Here is an 18,502-nt window from a genome sequence, read left to right on the forward strand (position 1 = left end):
TTTGTGGATCAGGTCGCGTACAACATGTTTACTATATTATTGAGGGAATGACGAAAAAAATCGATGATCTTTTATATATTTTGATATCTTGAAAATTTTACGTAATGACTGTCCAGACACTGAAGCCAGTCATATTTGTTAAGCAAAAATTTAGTTTAGTTTAGTGTACTTTTTGTGTTCGTCACGAGTCCCACGTTAGCTGTATTGTGGTTTTGAAACTCAATTCGGCATTTTCTATGGTTTTGGCTATTGAGTTGGGAATAAATAGAGGTACAACTAAATCTGGCTGGCGCGGGACCAAATTCGTTCCACAAGGAGACTTTATCAACTTCCCAGCAAACACAAACACGTCCTATGGACATCCGATAGACGTCACACTCGGATATTGCCTTCGTCCGTAGGACATCCCAAAATCCGGGGTTGACGTCGGTTGGACGTTAAAGGACGTCCAAATGTCCGGTTTGTCTATAGCCGTAGTACGTCCCGGGGACGAGTTTTCGGACATCCAACGGCGATTACGGCGGTCGTCCCCTGGATGTCTTTCTATAAAACCTAGATATGTCTTTAGGCCTTTAATTTGGTTCAATCATGGCTCAATAGGGATGAAACTAGGACGTTCATTGGATATCGTATTCTGAACAAATAATTTAAAAAGCCAAACTTGATATTAAAATTTTATTCAAAACATTAAAATACAAGATAATGGAAAAAATCCAGCAACAAGTGTACAATTTGATTGTAATATCACGAACTCTGCAAGTATTAGCAGTTAACATATAAATTACAAAACTTATATAGTTATTTAATTTTTATATAACAAAATAAATTTCGAACTAAACAATTAAAAAATTAAATAACCTTCCTTATACAAATGTAAAAATAAAAATTAAATTAATTTTATTTTTAAATCAGAAGCAAAATAAAACTAAGCCATTTAATACTATTACTTAAAAAAATTAAGACTATCGGATGAAAAATGTACTCTAGAAATTACTGTTTCTCGAAACTTAATTTTAATATTTATCCAAATCTTACTTTTTGAATTACAATTTAACTATATAAAATATCACAGTATAAAATAAAGCTTTAGGCGAACCGTTCCGTGAGAGTAATGAATAATTAACTTAAAAAGTTAAATTGAAACATGTACAGGTCCAAAATGAACTTTAAAAACAGCGAACCTTCCCTAACATTCGGAGAATTCAACGCAAATCTTACTTTTGGAATTACAATTTAACTATATAAATTATCACAGTAAAAAATAAAGCTTTAGGCGAACTGTTCAGTGAGAGTAATGAATAATAAACTTAAAAAGTTAAATTGAAACATGTACAGGTCCAAAATGAATAGACTTTGATCAAACATATTTTCTTCCTACCTCTGTAAAAGACACATTAAAAAAATCGAGTTAAAATCATTAAAAAAATCAAACAGTTTTTTAATCAAATACTTACTCTTATGATTTATTATCAGCAATACTAGAGATTACTATGTTATAATCTTTAACGTTTGTGTAGAACGCATTATGTACTTTATGGTGACCGATTCCAAACTATCGAGTAATGGCGTCGTACAAAAGAAACTACAAACTGGGCTAGTAATAATTAAGTAGTTTTGATTTAACACGTAATTTCATTAATTCACGTTAAATAAACTCGTAAATTTAAATAATAATATTCTTAATAAAATTAATATTTTGTGGTTCATTAATCATTATCAGCTCAAATACAAATACAGGTGAAAAAAATTAAATTTAATTACTGATAAATGCACCTCTAGATAGCATTGATGGACGAAACATTTCGGACGAATAGTGGAGATCCATGCGACGTCGATTGGGCTGAATATCGGATGTCACGAAATTGGTTCTACGAGGACTAAAATGGGACGTCCGTTATTCGTCCCATAGGACGAATTTTGGACGGGACCAAGCTGGGCTCTAAGGACCATGCTGGGACGTCCCAGGGACGATTTGTGTTTGCTGGGTTTATCGTTCTAACGTGGCGGCATCTGTCTCTAGTGGTGGCAACTATATTGCAATTGAATATTTTCATGAAGCTGATGCGAAATTGAAATGTATGATTTCTCGTAACAAACAAACCTTTGAAGTTGTTTAAAAATAATTTTATTCTGTCAACACGATCCTTTTTAACTCAAGTAACGATGAGTTAGCTAATAATTATTTATTTTTAGCTAAGTAACTTTACAAAATATAGATGGCGCTACCGCCTAATTATAAAGATGAATTTCGTACAGTCATATCAGAACAGGTCCCGCGTAACCATGGCAACCGAAATCGTAATTGTATTTGTAATTCTAGCAGTATTATTCCCAATTCAATGATTTGGGCGTTCAGGTGAGCCTTAAATTTTCGTTCACGCGCTTCTGCATTGGTTATAAAGTACATAAACAGTAAAAAAAGTTTAAATTTTCTCTTTGAAGTCATTCTCTAGATATCGGGTGTCAAAATCACTTGATTTGGAACGTAAAATCTCCTTACCGTCTGTAAGGCCTTTTTAAAAATTTAATATCTCAGAAAGAATAGCGAATTAAGACTTGAAATATTGAACCTACCACTAGAAATGTCTTAAGTTTAACTGTGTAAACTTTCATCAAAATCGGTTATGGTGCCGTGGGGACCCCTGCCTGATTTGACGTGGAATGACCCCGCAGTGTAAGAATTACGTATGGTAAGATTCCCTAGGCCCAAAGAAAAGGCTGCTTGCATACAATTGGCAATGCTTTTGCTGAATACGTGCGCTGCCAAATTAACTTTCACGATGGAAAATGCTGGTAAAGCGATATGCTTTCGTTTCAATTGATGCGCATTTTTGGACTGAAAAAATTCTGGGTCTTAATTCAAGAAAAAATCTTTCTATGAAACCACTAAGTCCTAATTCACCATAAACTTAAATCTTTTAAAATTATTTTGGACACTTTTCTACAGATGGGGAGGGTTAGAGAAAAACATTATTTTTTCCTTATTAATTTAAATAAACAGGTTCTCCACAGATACTTCCAGATTTTTGTATACATTTTGATTGCCAGTTCTTTGTTCCAAGCAATAGCATTGACTAGGAACCTATGGGTTGCTTCCATTTCAACTTCAAACCATTAATCATGAAAACCATTGATTTCTTCAATAAAAGGTCCAAAGTCTACCGAGCCGTTTCTGATGTCACTTGAATGGTCATATATGAGTTTCTCTATCTAACTTATTTCATCAAATGAAAAAACAAACTCACACATTTTTTTCTGGTTTTGAAATTTTATTTTCAGGGCTTGCAGGGTTTTATACTCGAAACCAGGGGCTATTTCTGGGCGAGCCAACTATTTTTCAGACGTTCTTTTGGTCGATAGACACAAAACTGCTAGCTCCATTCTGTGTGCTTGAGAGGAATCTATTCGTCTATTTTTTGTTTTTATGTTCATAAAACCTTTGTCAGTGAAATGTTTAGCACATAGTGTGTAGGTATTCTGTTGGTTTATCTATTAGTTGGTCATTTTTTAAATTTCCAAAACACAAAATGGGACTTAATTGTTTCAGTAAGAATATTAATGTAAATAAAAATTTGCCTATGTTTTACATACGCGTATTCACTGGGCTTTATCTTTCAGAAATTTGAAAAAATATATACCAGATTTTCTTTTTTACGCTGAAAAAACTGACTCTGGTATAGGACTATTTAAAACTTTAATATACTTGTTAAAATATTGAAAGAATAACGCATTTAATTTCTTCATAGTCAAAAATGCGTAAATATCAATGAAACAGAGATGGGCAAAAATTGCGAGCGCTCAAATTTTAAAATAACCTAGTAATGAACGAACATTTAAAATTCGAAAGTCGGCTGATCTTGTTCAGAAAGAGAGAGATAAACTGATCAAGCTCAGGGCGAACACAAATCACGGCGCGGTGAGCCAGATCAGCCGATCGAAGGGCTTGTCTTTCACTTTTGAGCGAGAGTCCCTCCAGCGGCGCGGCAGTTTTTCAGTTGAAAGCGAATAGCGGGACGTCGAGAAATATTTTCCAAAATGGCGGAATTGGATGTTAAATTTTTAAAACTAGTAAGTAGTGGTACATTGAGAGTCCTGGAACACGGGGCGGAAATTGAGTGAGGTGGAGTGAGGTGGGATTGGGGTGTATGTTAAAACCCGTAGAAAAGCAACATATGTTATTTTGCCGTAGTTTTTTCGATAGATAATATAAGATATTGATAAGGTTCGGCTTGTTTCTCTTTATCTCGCGATTTAAATATAGTATGGAATAAGTTGAAAATGTATTGAAATTATGTAAGTTGTAAAGAGTGATATGTTCATGTTAACCTAGGTGAGAGATGAGGACCGAGTAAATCCACAATATGTTAGGTGTTTTCTCCCATGGTGGAGGTAGAATTGAGGTGGAGTGAGGAGGGATTGGGGTGTATGTTAAAACCCGTAGAAAAGCAACATATGTTATTTTGCCGTAGTTTTTTCGATAGATAAGATAAGATATTGATAAGGTTCGGCTTGTTTCTCTTTATCTCGCGTTTAATTTTTACCATAAGCCAACTTAATTTCAAAACTATTGTCTATTTATGAAAATTGAATTTTTTACGTATTTTGAATCGTTTCATTTTTATCCCTAAAATGGATGATTTGTAGGAAATTTAAATTATTTTTATGGGCTTTACGATATTTCAAGTTAATTTATAAAATTTATAAATGAGTTTAATTAAATTAATAATTAAGTTTCGTTCGTATATTGAATCGATATTTATTTAGAATAATTTTTCACCAAGATTAATTTTTACCCCCCCCCCCACACTCTCGATCTAGCTCCCTACTATACGTGTCCATTTATAAAATCAAAATTGAACCGTCATGAATAATCCATATAAACGTAAAAGACGCGGGCGTCTTGAAGTCCAAGTTTCGTTTCCACTGAAATAGAAACAACAAGAGGAAAGGGTCTTTCTGGTGACCTAACTTTTAACATTTAGGGATAACGCCTTATGAGGGACGCTGCTACCGTCAATGTACAATCCAATGCTTGATAAATCGAAATGTTGAAAGTTGTACAGTGATTTTTTCAAATCTCCTAGAAACGCTTTTTGTTCCACAAACCCGATAACAACTTTTTTAGGTGCGTGTCCGGTAAATAAATGATCTTGCACAGTAGTCATAAGACCAGCGGGTATAGAAAATGAGGTGCACTCCGAACGAGTTACAGGATATTTAGCGGTTCCATATTGTAGCGCCTTGGCTTGAGCGAGCGATAGTTCCGGTATCACTTTAACTTTCCTTAGATATAGGGAAGCTGATAAAATCTTCCCTCTACATTTTACGTCGGAGTGAACGCAAAAAGCTGTTCTATTTTTATCGAATTTAAATTTCAAATCAACCATATTTAATAAAAAACGTGGTTGTTGACATAAATCAGTATGGACTACGCCTAACAAGTCAATCACCCCTTTTTGCGCTAAACTCGCCCGTTTAGAGAAACCATCGTTATCGAAAAATGAATTGAACTTTCCAGGCGTATCCCGATAGAAAAGTGAACTTGTTAAGTAACTTTTTTTCGCCGAATATCCGAACGTTAATAGAGTTTGTATCATACTTTTATAAGCGTAATTTTGACTGGAAGGTGTTACTGATCTTTCATTGAGAAATAAATGAACGTCGCTAAAAAGTGAATGAAGAAACAAGTTCTCGGAGGCGATATTATCAGCTGGAGTTCCCGCTGCACCAACCGCAACACCTGGAACAGCAGGCTGTGGTAGTTCACCATTATCTTTAGTTACCTTAACTCGAACGTGCAACAAAGTTTGTGAAAGGTCTATATACGTTTCAGAGTTACCGTTGATAGAAAATGTAATTGAGGCGTTATCAACTATATTTGATATTGGATTATACTCAACCCATTCACCACTAATAATCGAAGATTGTGTCATAGGTACTTGAAACAAATCTAGCTCGTAATTTACACACTCAACTGAGTGCGGGTGTAAAAGGGACATTATGAGGATATATCGGAACGAATAGGGAACCGTCATTTCGCTATCCCGCCTGCTGTTGAAATGCCGCTTTTCGGCTGAATTCGTTTCCTTTTATTTCCGGAACCTGTCATTCATTTAATATGATCCGTAGCTGAAGATGTTAATCGCATGGCTTCATCAGCTGCTGAAGCTAGAGTTTCCTTTCCGGCGTTAATAGAATGCGATTTAAGCGCTGTTTTAATTGGGACTCTGCTAACAACATCGGTAGCTACTTTCGCTCCGGTACTTAAGTTTTTTTCCCAAGTAAGAAGCGCCTTTCTTCAGTAAAGGTACCGCGAATCTAAACGCTGAAGATAATATATTTCCTAGTCCATGTCCTCTTTGCACAGCTAAACCTCTATATAGAGGTATTCCACCGAAACCAACCTGGTTTAAATAGTAACTTTCATTATCAGTTCTTGAAGGTGAATATTCAGACCTCATGATGTTAACTGTTCGCTCTCTTAAGCTAGAATGAGGGTGTGTCCTAAATGATTAAAGGTTTATAGTGAAGTCCACATTTTTCGGGGTATAAAATGTAATACAACGTGAGCTTTTCCACTATGAAACTGTATTGGCTCAAATAAATCATCTGTTATATTAATCTCTATAGTCTTAATATTATTACACACGACTGGTAGGTAATGAGGTTGTGAAAATATTTTTGTAGCCGTTTTCCCGTTAGACTCAGCTTTCCCTTCGAGGCTTATGATTCTTAATAGAGGTGCTAAACTATTTTCAACCAGATCAGAATAAACGAATAAGGAATGTAACCCAGCGTCCACATCAACTGGGTAGGGGGTTATCATTTAATTTAAAATGGTGAAATCATTATCTCTTTTATCCTTAAAACCTAGTAAAATCGATAGATCGGGACCAATTACAGCTCTGATTTTCGGTTGCAATTTAACTTTAATTCGATTAGAATAATTTAAATAAGCGAATGTAACTTGTTCTTCTTGGTTGTGGACAATCATAACATGTAATAGTTCTTCCGGAGTTTTACAAAAACCCGCGGGAACTTCAATTATTTTATCATATTCGAGACTCGGGTCTTTAAGTAGAGGGTTATTGGCCATTTTATCATATTCGAGAGGGTCTTTAATAACCAATAGATTAGGTTTTCGAACGTTATGCCATGTCCGAGGATAGCTTATTTCCGCTAACCCAACTTCGTACTGTTCCTCAAATCTTAACGGTTCAGCTAAATACGTTCGAAATTTACCAACGCTATTATCTTGGTAATATAATGACGAGGAATCTGAAGGTAGCGTTACGTAAAAACTCATATTAAATCCACTTCTTGTATCCAAGAATTAAATGTAGGGTCGTAATCTTGTCACTTTACATACAGTTCTACGCGGCCGTCCGATTTTTTCCTCTTTTTTATTACTTTTTCGATTATGAAGTAGCAGTCTTTTAAATCTCGACCAACAATCTGAACCTCCTCGCGATAGAATACCCCTAAAATGGGGTTAGAATTTAAATCCATCAGCTTATATACAGGTGGGTCACGTGGTAGTCTCTCAGCTATTTTAAACAATTCTGTAGTAAAATTCGGGTTATATCTCTTATCGAAAATTGATAAATTTCTACTTATTCTACAAATATCTCCAATTTCAAACGCGTATGTTAACGGAGGAGAAAAATTTACCGAACCGTAGAGATTTTTCCATATTTTAGCAGAGTTATCTAGAGTAACTTCCACAGGCTTACATTTAATTGATCTGTGATAACTATTGTTATAAGCGTTTATAATATGATCTAAAACGCCGATATATTTAAGGGTGTTATTCTGCGTTAAATAGCGATATAAACGAGATTTAAAACTTCTAATGAATCTTTCAATAATGGACGCTTTCATTTCCGATCGGGTAGCGAAAAATTTAATGTTCCTTCTTTCTAATTCACTCTGCACTTCTTGACAGACAAATTCGTTTCCATGATCACTTTGAATTATTTTCGGTTGACGGCCTTTTTCAAAAATGTTACGTAACGCTTCTAAAATTGTTACAGCTATAGCGTATTTGCTAAATATGTCAATAATACATAATACGTAGCGGAATCCTGAATTATATTAAGACAGCTTCGGAAAATCTGCCAAGTCCGCTTGCCACTGTTCGTCAATTCCATAAACAATAGTTCGATTTCGTTTGAATCGTCTTCTAGCAGGTTTATGCAGCGTATATGTATCCTGCTTTATTATAAATTGTTTTACTTTTTCCAATGAAACCTTTAAACCTTTATGTTGAGCATAATTATAGAGCGTTTGAACTCCAGCGAATGACCCTAAGTCTGCGGGATTAGTATAGATTTTCTCAAGTTCTTTTTCCATATCGGGTAATATTTTTATGTAATGACATGTACGCCAAAAAAGGAAATTGAATAATTCTAATATTATAATAACTATGATAATTAATAAAGCTGTGATAAGTTTCGGTGATTTTGAAAATGATTGTAATAAATAGGCTAAAAGTCCTAAAGACAGGGTTTCTGTACAACCTTCCATTGTAGGCTTATACTATGAAATGAGAACAAAATTATCAGGTTAATATATTTTATTTAGTGTGTATCCAAGGTCTTAGAGGACTAGGTGAAGATGAAGATAACGTTGAACTACTTGGCGGTGTATGAAATACAGTGCCAATCTCACAGGATTTTTAATCATACGTTTTGAAATATTTGACTTATGAATACCCTCGTAAAACTCTGTAACTCCTATAGGATCGATTGCCGTTCAAGGTGTTTTTCTCACAGCATCATTCAAGAGATCGATTATATTAGATCATCCAATCACCTGCCCTCGAATAGAAAGCTCTCCTGAGTAAGCCCATCTAATATATCTCGGATCTTCCGTAGTCGCTCGGTATAGCGCAATTGCATCACTAACATAAGTTGCAGGTAGAGAATAAGATATTTGAGCGAACCAGGTCTTAGGCCGTCCAGAGTTTTCAATATCGGGAGTGATTTGCTCTTTACGTATGAATGTTGGACGTCGTTGAAGAGTTTGATTGTATAATGCTAATTTCTCTGATTCGTTTAAATCTGGATTATCTGGAATGGATTTCATTTCATCATCGAGTGTCTTCTCTTTTTGAGATATAGGTGTTTCCACAGTTTTGGGTGGTGTAGGGTTTTTTAATCTCTCCAATACATCTTCAGGTACTAGAAGCCTTTTTCGAGCCATTATCGGTTTATAGCTCGACTTATTGCACTTCCCGCGACTGAGCTAACGATAGATAGAGCAGTTTTGTGCATTTTTTTGGGCCCTGCATTGCTGGAGAGAGTATTTTCGTCTTTTGGACTAGTGTGGTCTAAACTAAGGAACAGACTTGGCTCGAAAAAAGCCTTGAAACTTGTTAAAGTTTATCGTTACTTTCGCGCTGAACCAAAACACTGGTAATGTATTTTGTGTGAATACGATTTATTAAAAAGCCATATTTTTGTGATATTAAAGAATTTAAAGAATTAAAGTGTAATTCTTTAAATTCGTTAATATAGTTTAATATAGTTTAATTATTAAACTATAAATTTAAACTTTTTTTCGTCATTTTTGAAACTTTTTAAGGTGGGTTTTTTAAGTGGGCTTTATTGTGGGTTTTTTAAGGTGGGTCCAACCTAAAAAAACCCGTGGGTTTTTTGGGTGGGTTTTTTAAATTCGAACCCTGACTATGATGATAGGCCTCCGGTGGTATGGTCCTTGTTAATAGGTACACCGGGCTATAAATTGACACACTGTTAGAATTAAACCTTTGCCATTCCTCACTCAGAATTTGCTTATACATAGATGTATCTGACGTGGCTCTTTTGCATAAAGTAGAATTGTTAAGGGTCCTACTATTGAAACAATCAAAACGCCGCAGGGTCATTCCATGTGAAATCAGGCAATTTCAAAAATTTGCCCCACGGCACCATAACCGATTTTGATGAAAGTTTACACAGTTAAACTCTAGACATTTCTCGTGGTAGGTCTTAATTCGATATATTTTCTGAGATATTAAATTTTTAAAAAGGCCTTACAGATGGTAAGGAGATTTTACGTTCCAAACCGAATGATTTTGACACCCGATATCTTGAGAATGACTTCAAAGAAAAAATTTAAACTTTTTTACTGTTTAAGTGGGTGGTATAGAATATAGCTATCTCGAAACGGTTCTGTTTTTTCGTCGTAAATTTCGAAAAACGCAAAAATTTACTATCGGATCAGAAATTCTAATAAACATTTCTGATAGTGTTTGCCATGTAGAATTCGAAAATGATTGTCATTTTGCACTGCGACCAAAAGTGCATTAGATAAAGAACACCAAAAATGATAAAATATTAAAAATAACAAAAACACGATAGCTTTCAAAGCCGCGCCAAGGTACCTACGCAATTGAAAGTCCTACAAAAGTATACATTGCCTGAAAGCTTTTGTTTCATTGGATATAAAATCCAAAATCCAAAGGTGATATAAGATTCCTTCATAAGTAAACATGATAAAAAACTGAATGAAAATTAAAAGAAATTGCGACTTCGTTGGGCGTCACAATATTACGTAAAACGCTTTAAAAGCGAATACATTGGACAGACATTTAATTTTTTTGTGGATCAGGTCGCGTACAACATGTTTACTATATTATTGAGGGAATGACGAAAAAAATCGATGATCTTTTATATATTTTGATATCTTGAAAATTTTACGTAATGACTGTCCAGACACTGAAGCCAGTCATATTTGTTAAGCAAAAATTTAGTTTAGTTTAGTGTACTTTTTGTGTTCGTCACGAGTCCCACGTTAGCTGTATTGTGGTTTTGAAACTCAATTCGGCATTTTCTATGGTTTTGGCTATTGAGTTGGGAATAAATAGAGGTACAACTAAATCTGGCTGGCGCGGGACCAAATTCGTTCCACAAGGAGACTTTATCAACTTCCCAGCAAACACAAACACGTCCTATGGACATCCGATAGACGTCACACTCGGATATTGCCTTCGTCCGTAGGACATCCCAAAATCCGGGGTTGACGTCGGTTGGACGTTAAAGGACGTCCAAATGTCCGGTTTGTCTATAGCCGTAGTACGTCCCGGGGACGAGTTTTCGGACATCCAACGGCGATTACGGCGGTCGTCCCCTGGATGTCTTTCTATAAAACCTAGAGATGTCTTTAGGCCTTTAATTTGGTTCAATCATGGCTCAATAGGGATGAAACTAGGACGTTCATTGGATATCGTATTCTGAACAAATAATTTAAAAAGCCAAACTTGATATTAAAATTTTATTCAAAACATTAAAATACAAGATAATGGAAAAAATCCAGCAACAAGTGTACAATTTGATTGTAATATCACGAACTCTGCAAGTATTAGCAGTTAACATATAAATTACAAAACTTATATAGTTATTTAATTTTTATATAACAAAATAAATTTCGAACTAAACAATTAAAAAATTAAATAACCTTCCTTATACAAATGTAAAAATAAAAATTAAATTAATTTTATTTTTAAATCAGAAGCAAAATAAAACTAAGCCATTTAATACTATTACTTAAAAAAATTAAGACTATCGGATGAAAAATGTACTCTAGAAATTACTGTTTCTCGAAACTTAATTTTAATATTTATCCAAATCTTACTTTTTGAATTACAATTTAACTATATAAAATATAACAGTATAAAATAAAGCTTTAGGCGAACCGTTCCGTGAGAGTAATGAATAATTAACTTAAAAAGTTAAATTGAAACATGTACAGGTCCAAAATGAACTTTAAAAACAGCGAACCTTCCCTAACATTCGGAGAATTCAACGCAAATCTTACTTTTGGAATTACAATTTAACTATCTAAATTATCACAGTAAAAAATAAAGCTTTAGGCGAACTGTTCAGTGAGAGTAATGAATAATAAACTTAAAAAGTTAAATTGAAACATGTACAGGTCCAAAATGAATAGACTTTGATCAAACATATTTTCTTCCTACCTCTGTAAAAGACACATTAAAAAAATCGAGTTAAAATCATTAAAAAAATCAAACAGTTTTTTAATCAAATACTTACTCTTATGATTTATTATCAGCAATACTAGAGATTACTATGTTATAATCTTTAACGTTTGTGTAGAACGCATTATGTACTTTATGGTGACCGATTCCAAACTATCGAGTAATGGCGTCGTACAAAAGAAACTACAAACTGGGCTACCAGATATTTTAAAAGGACTTTAGTTCGGCCAACTTAGATCAGCTTTTTCGCAGTAATTGGCTGTGATTGTAGAAATAATTCATCAAATGAAAATAATGGAAATAAAAATTAAGAAAATAATAATATAAAAAAATATAAAAATTAAGAACAGAAAAAAATAATTAAATAATTAAGTAGTTTTGATTTAACACGTAATTTCATTAATTCACGTTAAATAAACTCGTAAATTTAAATAATTATATTCTTAATAAAATTAATATTTTGTGGTTCATTAATCATTATCAGCTCAAATACAAATACAGGTGAAAAAAATTAAAATTAATTACTGATAAATGCACCTCTAGATAGCATTGATGGACGAAACATTTCGGACGAATAGTGGAGATCCATGCGACGTCGATTGGGCTGAATATCGGATGTCACGAAATTGGTTCTACGAGGACTAAAATGGGACGTCCGTTATTCGTCCCATAGGACGAATTTTGGACGGGACCAAGCTGGGCTCTAAGGACCATGCTGGGACGTCCCAGGGACGATTTGTGTTTGCTGGGTTTATCGTTCTAACGTGGCGGCATCTGTCTCTAGTGGTGGCAACTATATTGCAATTGAATATTTTCATGAAGCTGATGCGAAATTGAAATGTATGATTTCTCGTAACAAACAAACCTTTGAAGTTGCTTAAAAATAATTTTATTCTGTCAACACGATCCTTTTTAACTCAAGTAACGATGAGTTAGCTAATAATTATTTATTTTTAGCTAAGTAACTTTACAAAATATAGATGGCGCTACCGCCTAATTATAAAGATGAATTTCGTACAGTCATATCAGAACAGGTCCCGCGTAACCATGGCAACCGAAATCGTAATTGTATTTGTAATTCTAGCAGTATTATTCCCAATTCAATGATTTGGGCGTTCAGGTGAGCCTTAAATTTTCGTTCACGCGCTTCTGCATTGGTTATAAAGTACATAAACAGTAAAAAAAGTTTAAATTTTCTCTTTGAAGTCATTCTCTAGATATCGGGTGTCAAAATCACTTGATTTGGAACGTAAAATCTCCTTACCGTCTGTAAGGCCTTTTTAAAAATTTAATATCTCAGAAAGAATAGCGAATTAAGACTTGAAATATTGAACCTACCACTAGAAATGTCTTAAGTTTAACTGTGTAAACTTTCATCAAAATCGGTTATGGTGCCGTGGGGACCCCTGCCTGATTTGACGTGGAATGACCCCGCAGTGTAAGAATTACGTATGGTAAGATTCCCTAGGCCCAAAGAAAAGGCTGCTTGCATACAATTGGCAATGCTTTTGCTGAATACGTGCGCTGCCAAATTAACTTTCACGATGGAAAATGCTGGTAAAGCGATATGATTTCGTTTCAATTGATGCGCATTTTTGGACTGAAAAAATTCTGGGTCTTAATTCAAGAAAAAATCTTTCTATGAAACCACTAAGTCCTAATTCACCATAAACTTAAATCTTTTAAAATTATTTTGGACACTTTTCTACAGATGGGGAGGGTTAGAGAAAAACATTATTTTTTCCTTATTAATTTAAATAAACAGGTTCTCCACAGATACTTCCAGATTTTTGTATACATTTTGATTGCCAGTTCTTTGTTCCAAGCAATAGCATTGACTAGGAACCTATGGGTTGCTTCCATTTCAACTTCAAACCATTAATCATGAAAACCATTGATTTCTTCAATAAAAGGTCCAAAGTCTACCGAGCCGTTTCTGATGTCACTTGAATGGTCATATATGAGTTTCTCTATCTAACTTATTTCATCAAATGAAAAAACAAACTCACACATTTTTTTCTGGTTTTGAAATTTTATTTTCAGGGCTTGCAGGGTTTTATACTCGAAACCAGGGGCTATTTCTGGGCGAGCCAACTATTTTTCAGACGTTCTTTTGGTCGATAGACACAAAACTGCTAGCTCCATTCTGTGTGCTTGAGAGGAATCTATTCGTCTATTTTTTGTTTTTATGTTCATAAAACCTTTGTCAGTGAAATGTTTAGCACATAGTGTGTAGGTATTCTGTTGGTTTATCTATTAGTTGGTCATTTTTTAAATTTCCAAAACACAAAATGGGACTTAATTGTTTCAGTAAGAATATTAATGTAAATAAAAATTTGCCTATGTTTTACATACGCGTATTCACTGGGCTTTATCTTTCAGAAATTTGAAAAAATATATACCAGATTTTCTTTTTTACGCTGAAAAAACTGACTCTGGTATAGGACTATTTAAAACTTTAATATACTTGTTAAAATATTGAAAGAATAACGCATTTAATTTCTTCATAGTAAAAAATGCGTAAATATCAATGAAACAGAGATGGGCAAAAATTGCGAGCGCTCAAATTTTAAAATAACCTAGTAATGAACGAACATTTAAAATTCGAAAGTCGGCTGATCTTGTTCAGAAAGAGAGAGATAAACTGATCAAGCTCAGGGCGAACACAAATCACGGCGCGGTGAGCCAGATCAGCCGATCGAAGGGCTTGTCTTTCACTTTTGAGCGAGAGTCCCTCCAGCGGCGCGGCAGTTTTTCAGTTGAAAGCGAATAGCGGGACGTCGAGAATATTTTCCAAAATGGCGGAATTGGATGTTAAATTTTTAAAACTAGTAAGTAGTGGTACATTGAGAGTCCTGGAACACGGGGCGGAAATTGAGTGAGGTGGAGTGAGGTGGGATTGGGGTGTATGTTAAAACCCGTAGAAAAGCAACATATGTTATTTTGCCGTAGTTTTTTCGATAGATAATATAAGATATTGATAAGGTTCGGCTTGTTTCTCTTTATCTCGCGATTTAAATATAGTATGGAATAAGTTGAAAATGTATTGAAATTATGTAAGTTGTAAAGAGTGATATGTTCATGTTAACCTAGGTGAGAGATGAGGACCGAGTAAATCCACAATATGTTAGGTGTTTTCTCCCATGGTGGAGGTAGAATTGAGGTGGAGTGAGGAGGGATTGGGGTGTATGTTAAAACCCGTAGAAAAGCAACATATGTTATTTTGCCGTAGTTTTTTCGATAGATAAGATAAGATATTGATAAGGTTCGGCTTGTTTCTCTTTATCTCGCGATTAATTTTTACCATAAGCCAACTTAATTTCAAAACTATTGTCTATTTATGAAAATTGAATTTTTTACGTATTTTGAATCGTTTCATTTTTATCCCTAAAATGGATGATTTGTAGGAAATTTAAATTATTTTTATGGGCTTTACGATATTTCAAGTTAATTTATAAAATTTATAAATGAGTTTAATTAAATTAATAATTAAGTTTCGTTCGTATATTGAATCGATATTTATTTAGAATAATTTTTCACCAAGATTAATTTTTACCCCCCCCCCACACTCTCGATCTAGCTCCCTACTATACGTGTCCATTTATAAAATCAAAATTGAACCGTCATGAATAATCCATATAAACGTAAAAGACGCGGGCGTCTTGAAGTCCAAGTTTCGTTTCCACTGAAATAGAAACAACAAGAGGAAAGGGTCTTTCTGGTGACCTAACTTTTAACATTTAGGGATAACGCCTTATGAGGGACGCTGCTACCGTCAATGTACAATCCAATGCTTGATAAATCGAAATGTTGAAAGTTGTACAGTGATTTTTTCAAATCTCCTAGAAACGCTTTTTGTTCCACAAACCCGATAACAACTTTTTTAGGTGCGTGTCCGGTAAATAAATGATCTTGCACAGTAGTCATAAGACCAGCGGGTATAGAAAATGAGGTGCACTCCGAACGAGTTACAGGATATTTAGCGGTTCCATATTGTAGCGCCTTGGCTTGAGCGAGCGATAGTTCCGGTATCACTTTAACTTTCCTTAGATATAGGGAAGCTGATAAAATCTTCCCTCTACATTTTACGTCGGAGTGAACGCAAAAAGCTGTTCTATTTTTATCGAATTTAAATTTCAAATCAACCATATTTAATAAAAAACGTGGTTGTTGACATAAATCAGTATGGACTACGCCTAACAAGTCAATCACCCCTTTTTGCGCTAAACTCGCCCGTTTAGAGAAACCATCGTTATCGAAAAATGAATTGAACTTTCCAGGCGTATCCCGATAGAAAAGTGAACTTGTTAAGTAACTTTTTTTCGCCGAATATCCGAACGTTAATAGAGTTTGTATCATACTTTTATAAGCGTAATTTTGACTGGAAGGTGTTACTGATCTTTCATTGAGAAATAAATGAACGTCGCTAAAAAGTGAATGAAGAAACAAGTTCTCGGAGGCGATATTATCAGCTGGAGTTCCCGCTGCACCAACCGCAACACCTGGAACAGCAGGCTGTGGTAGTTCACCATTATCTTTAGTTACCTTAACTCGAACGTGCAACAAAGTTTGTGAAAGGTCTATATACGTTTCAGAGTTACCGTTGATAGAAAATGTAATTGAGGCGTTATCAACTATATTTGATATTGGATTATACTCAACCCATTCACCACTAATAATCGAAGATTGTGTCATAGGTACTTGAAACAAATCTAGCTCGTAATTTACACACTCAACTGAGTGCGGGTGTAAAAGGGACATTATGAGGATATATCGGAACGAATAGGGAACCGTCCTTTCGCTATCCCGCCTGCTGTTGAAATGCCGCTTTTCGGCTGAATTCGTTTCCTTTTATTTCCGGAACCTGTCATTCATTTAATATGATCCGTAGCTGAAGATGTTAATCGCATGGCTTCATCAGCTGCTGAAGCTAGAGTTTCCTTTCCGGCGTTAATAGAATGCGATTTAAGCGCTGTTTTAATTGGGACTCTGCTAACAACATCGGTAGCTACTTTCGCTCCGGTACTTAAAAGTTTTTTTCCCAAGTAAGAAGCGCCTTTCTTCAGTAAAGGTACCGCGAATCTAAACGCTGAAGATAATATATTTCCTAGTCCATGTCCTCTTTGCACAGCTAAACCTCTATATAGAGGTATTCCACCGAAACCAACCTGGTTTAAATAGTAACTTTCATTATCAGTTCTTGAAGGTGAATATTCAGACCTCATGATGTTAACTGTTCGCTCTCTTAAGCTAGAATGAGGGTGTGTCCTAAATGATTAAAGGTTTATAGTGAAGTCCACATTTTTCGGGGTATAAAATGTAATACAACGTGAGCTTTTCCACTATGAAACTGTATTGGCTCAAATAAATCATCTGTTATATTAATCTCTATAGTCTTAATATTATTACACACGACTGGTAGGTAATGAGGTTGTGAAAATATTTTTGTAGCCGTTTTCCCGTTAGACTCAGCTTTCCCTTCGAGACTTATGATTCTTAATAGAGGTGCTAAACTATTTTCAACCAGATCAGAATAAACGAATAAGGAATGTAACCCAGCGTCCACATCAACTGGGTAGGGGGTTATCATTTAATTTAAAATGGTGAAATCATTATCTCTTTTATCCTTAAAACCTAGTAAAATCGATAGATCGGGACCAATTACAGCTCTGATTTTCGGTTGCAATTTAACTTTAATTCGATTAGAATAATTTAAATAAGCGAATGTAACTTGTTCTTCTTGGTTGTGGACAATCATAACATGTAATAGTTCTTCCGGAGTTTTACAAAAACCCGCGGGAACTTCAATTATTTTATCATATTCGAGACTCGGGTCTTTAAGTAGAGGGTTATTGGCCATTTTATCATATTCGAGAGGGTCTTTAATAACCAATAGATTAGGTTTTCGAACGTTATGCCATGTCCGAGGATAGCTTATTTCCGCTAACCCAACTTCGTACTGTTCCTCAAATCTTAACGGTTCAGCTAAATACGTTCGAAATTTACCAACGCTATTATCTTGGTAATATAATGACGAGGAATCTGAAGGTAGCGTTACGTAAAAACTCATATTAAATCCACTTCTTGTATCCAAGAATTAAATGTAGGGTCGTAATCTTGTCACTTTACATACAGTTCTACGCGGCCGTCCGATTTTTTCCTCTTTTTTATTACTTTTTCGATTATGAAGTAGCAGTCTTTTAAATCTCGACCAACAATCTGAACCTCCTCGCGATAGAATACCCCTAAAATGGGGTTAGAATTTAAATCCATCAGCTTATATACAGGTGGGTCACGTGGTAGTCTCTCAGCTATTTTAAACAATTCTGTAGTAAAATTCGGGTTATATCTCTTATCGAAAATTGATAAATTTCTACTTATTCTACAAATATCTCCAATTTCAAACGCGTATGTTAACGGAGGAGAAAAATTTACCGAACCGTAGAGATTTTTCCATATTTTAGCAGAGTTATCTAGAGTAACTTCCACAGGCTTACATTTAAT

This window comes from Leiobunum rupestre, chromosome 5 (genome assembly GCF_980474605.1).
Source record: "Leiobunum rupestre chromosome 5, qqLeiRupe1.1.hap1, whole genome shotgun sequence".
NCBI classification, from domain to species: Eukaryota; Metazoa; Arthropoda; class Arachnida; order Opiliones; family Sclerosomatidae; genus Leiobunum; species Leiobunum rupestre.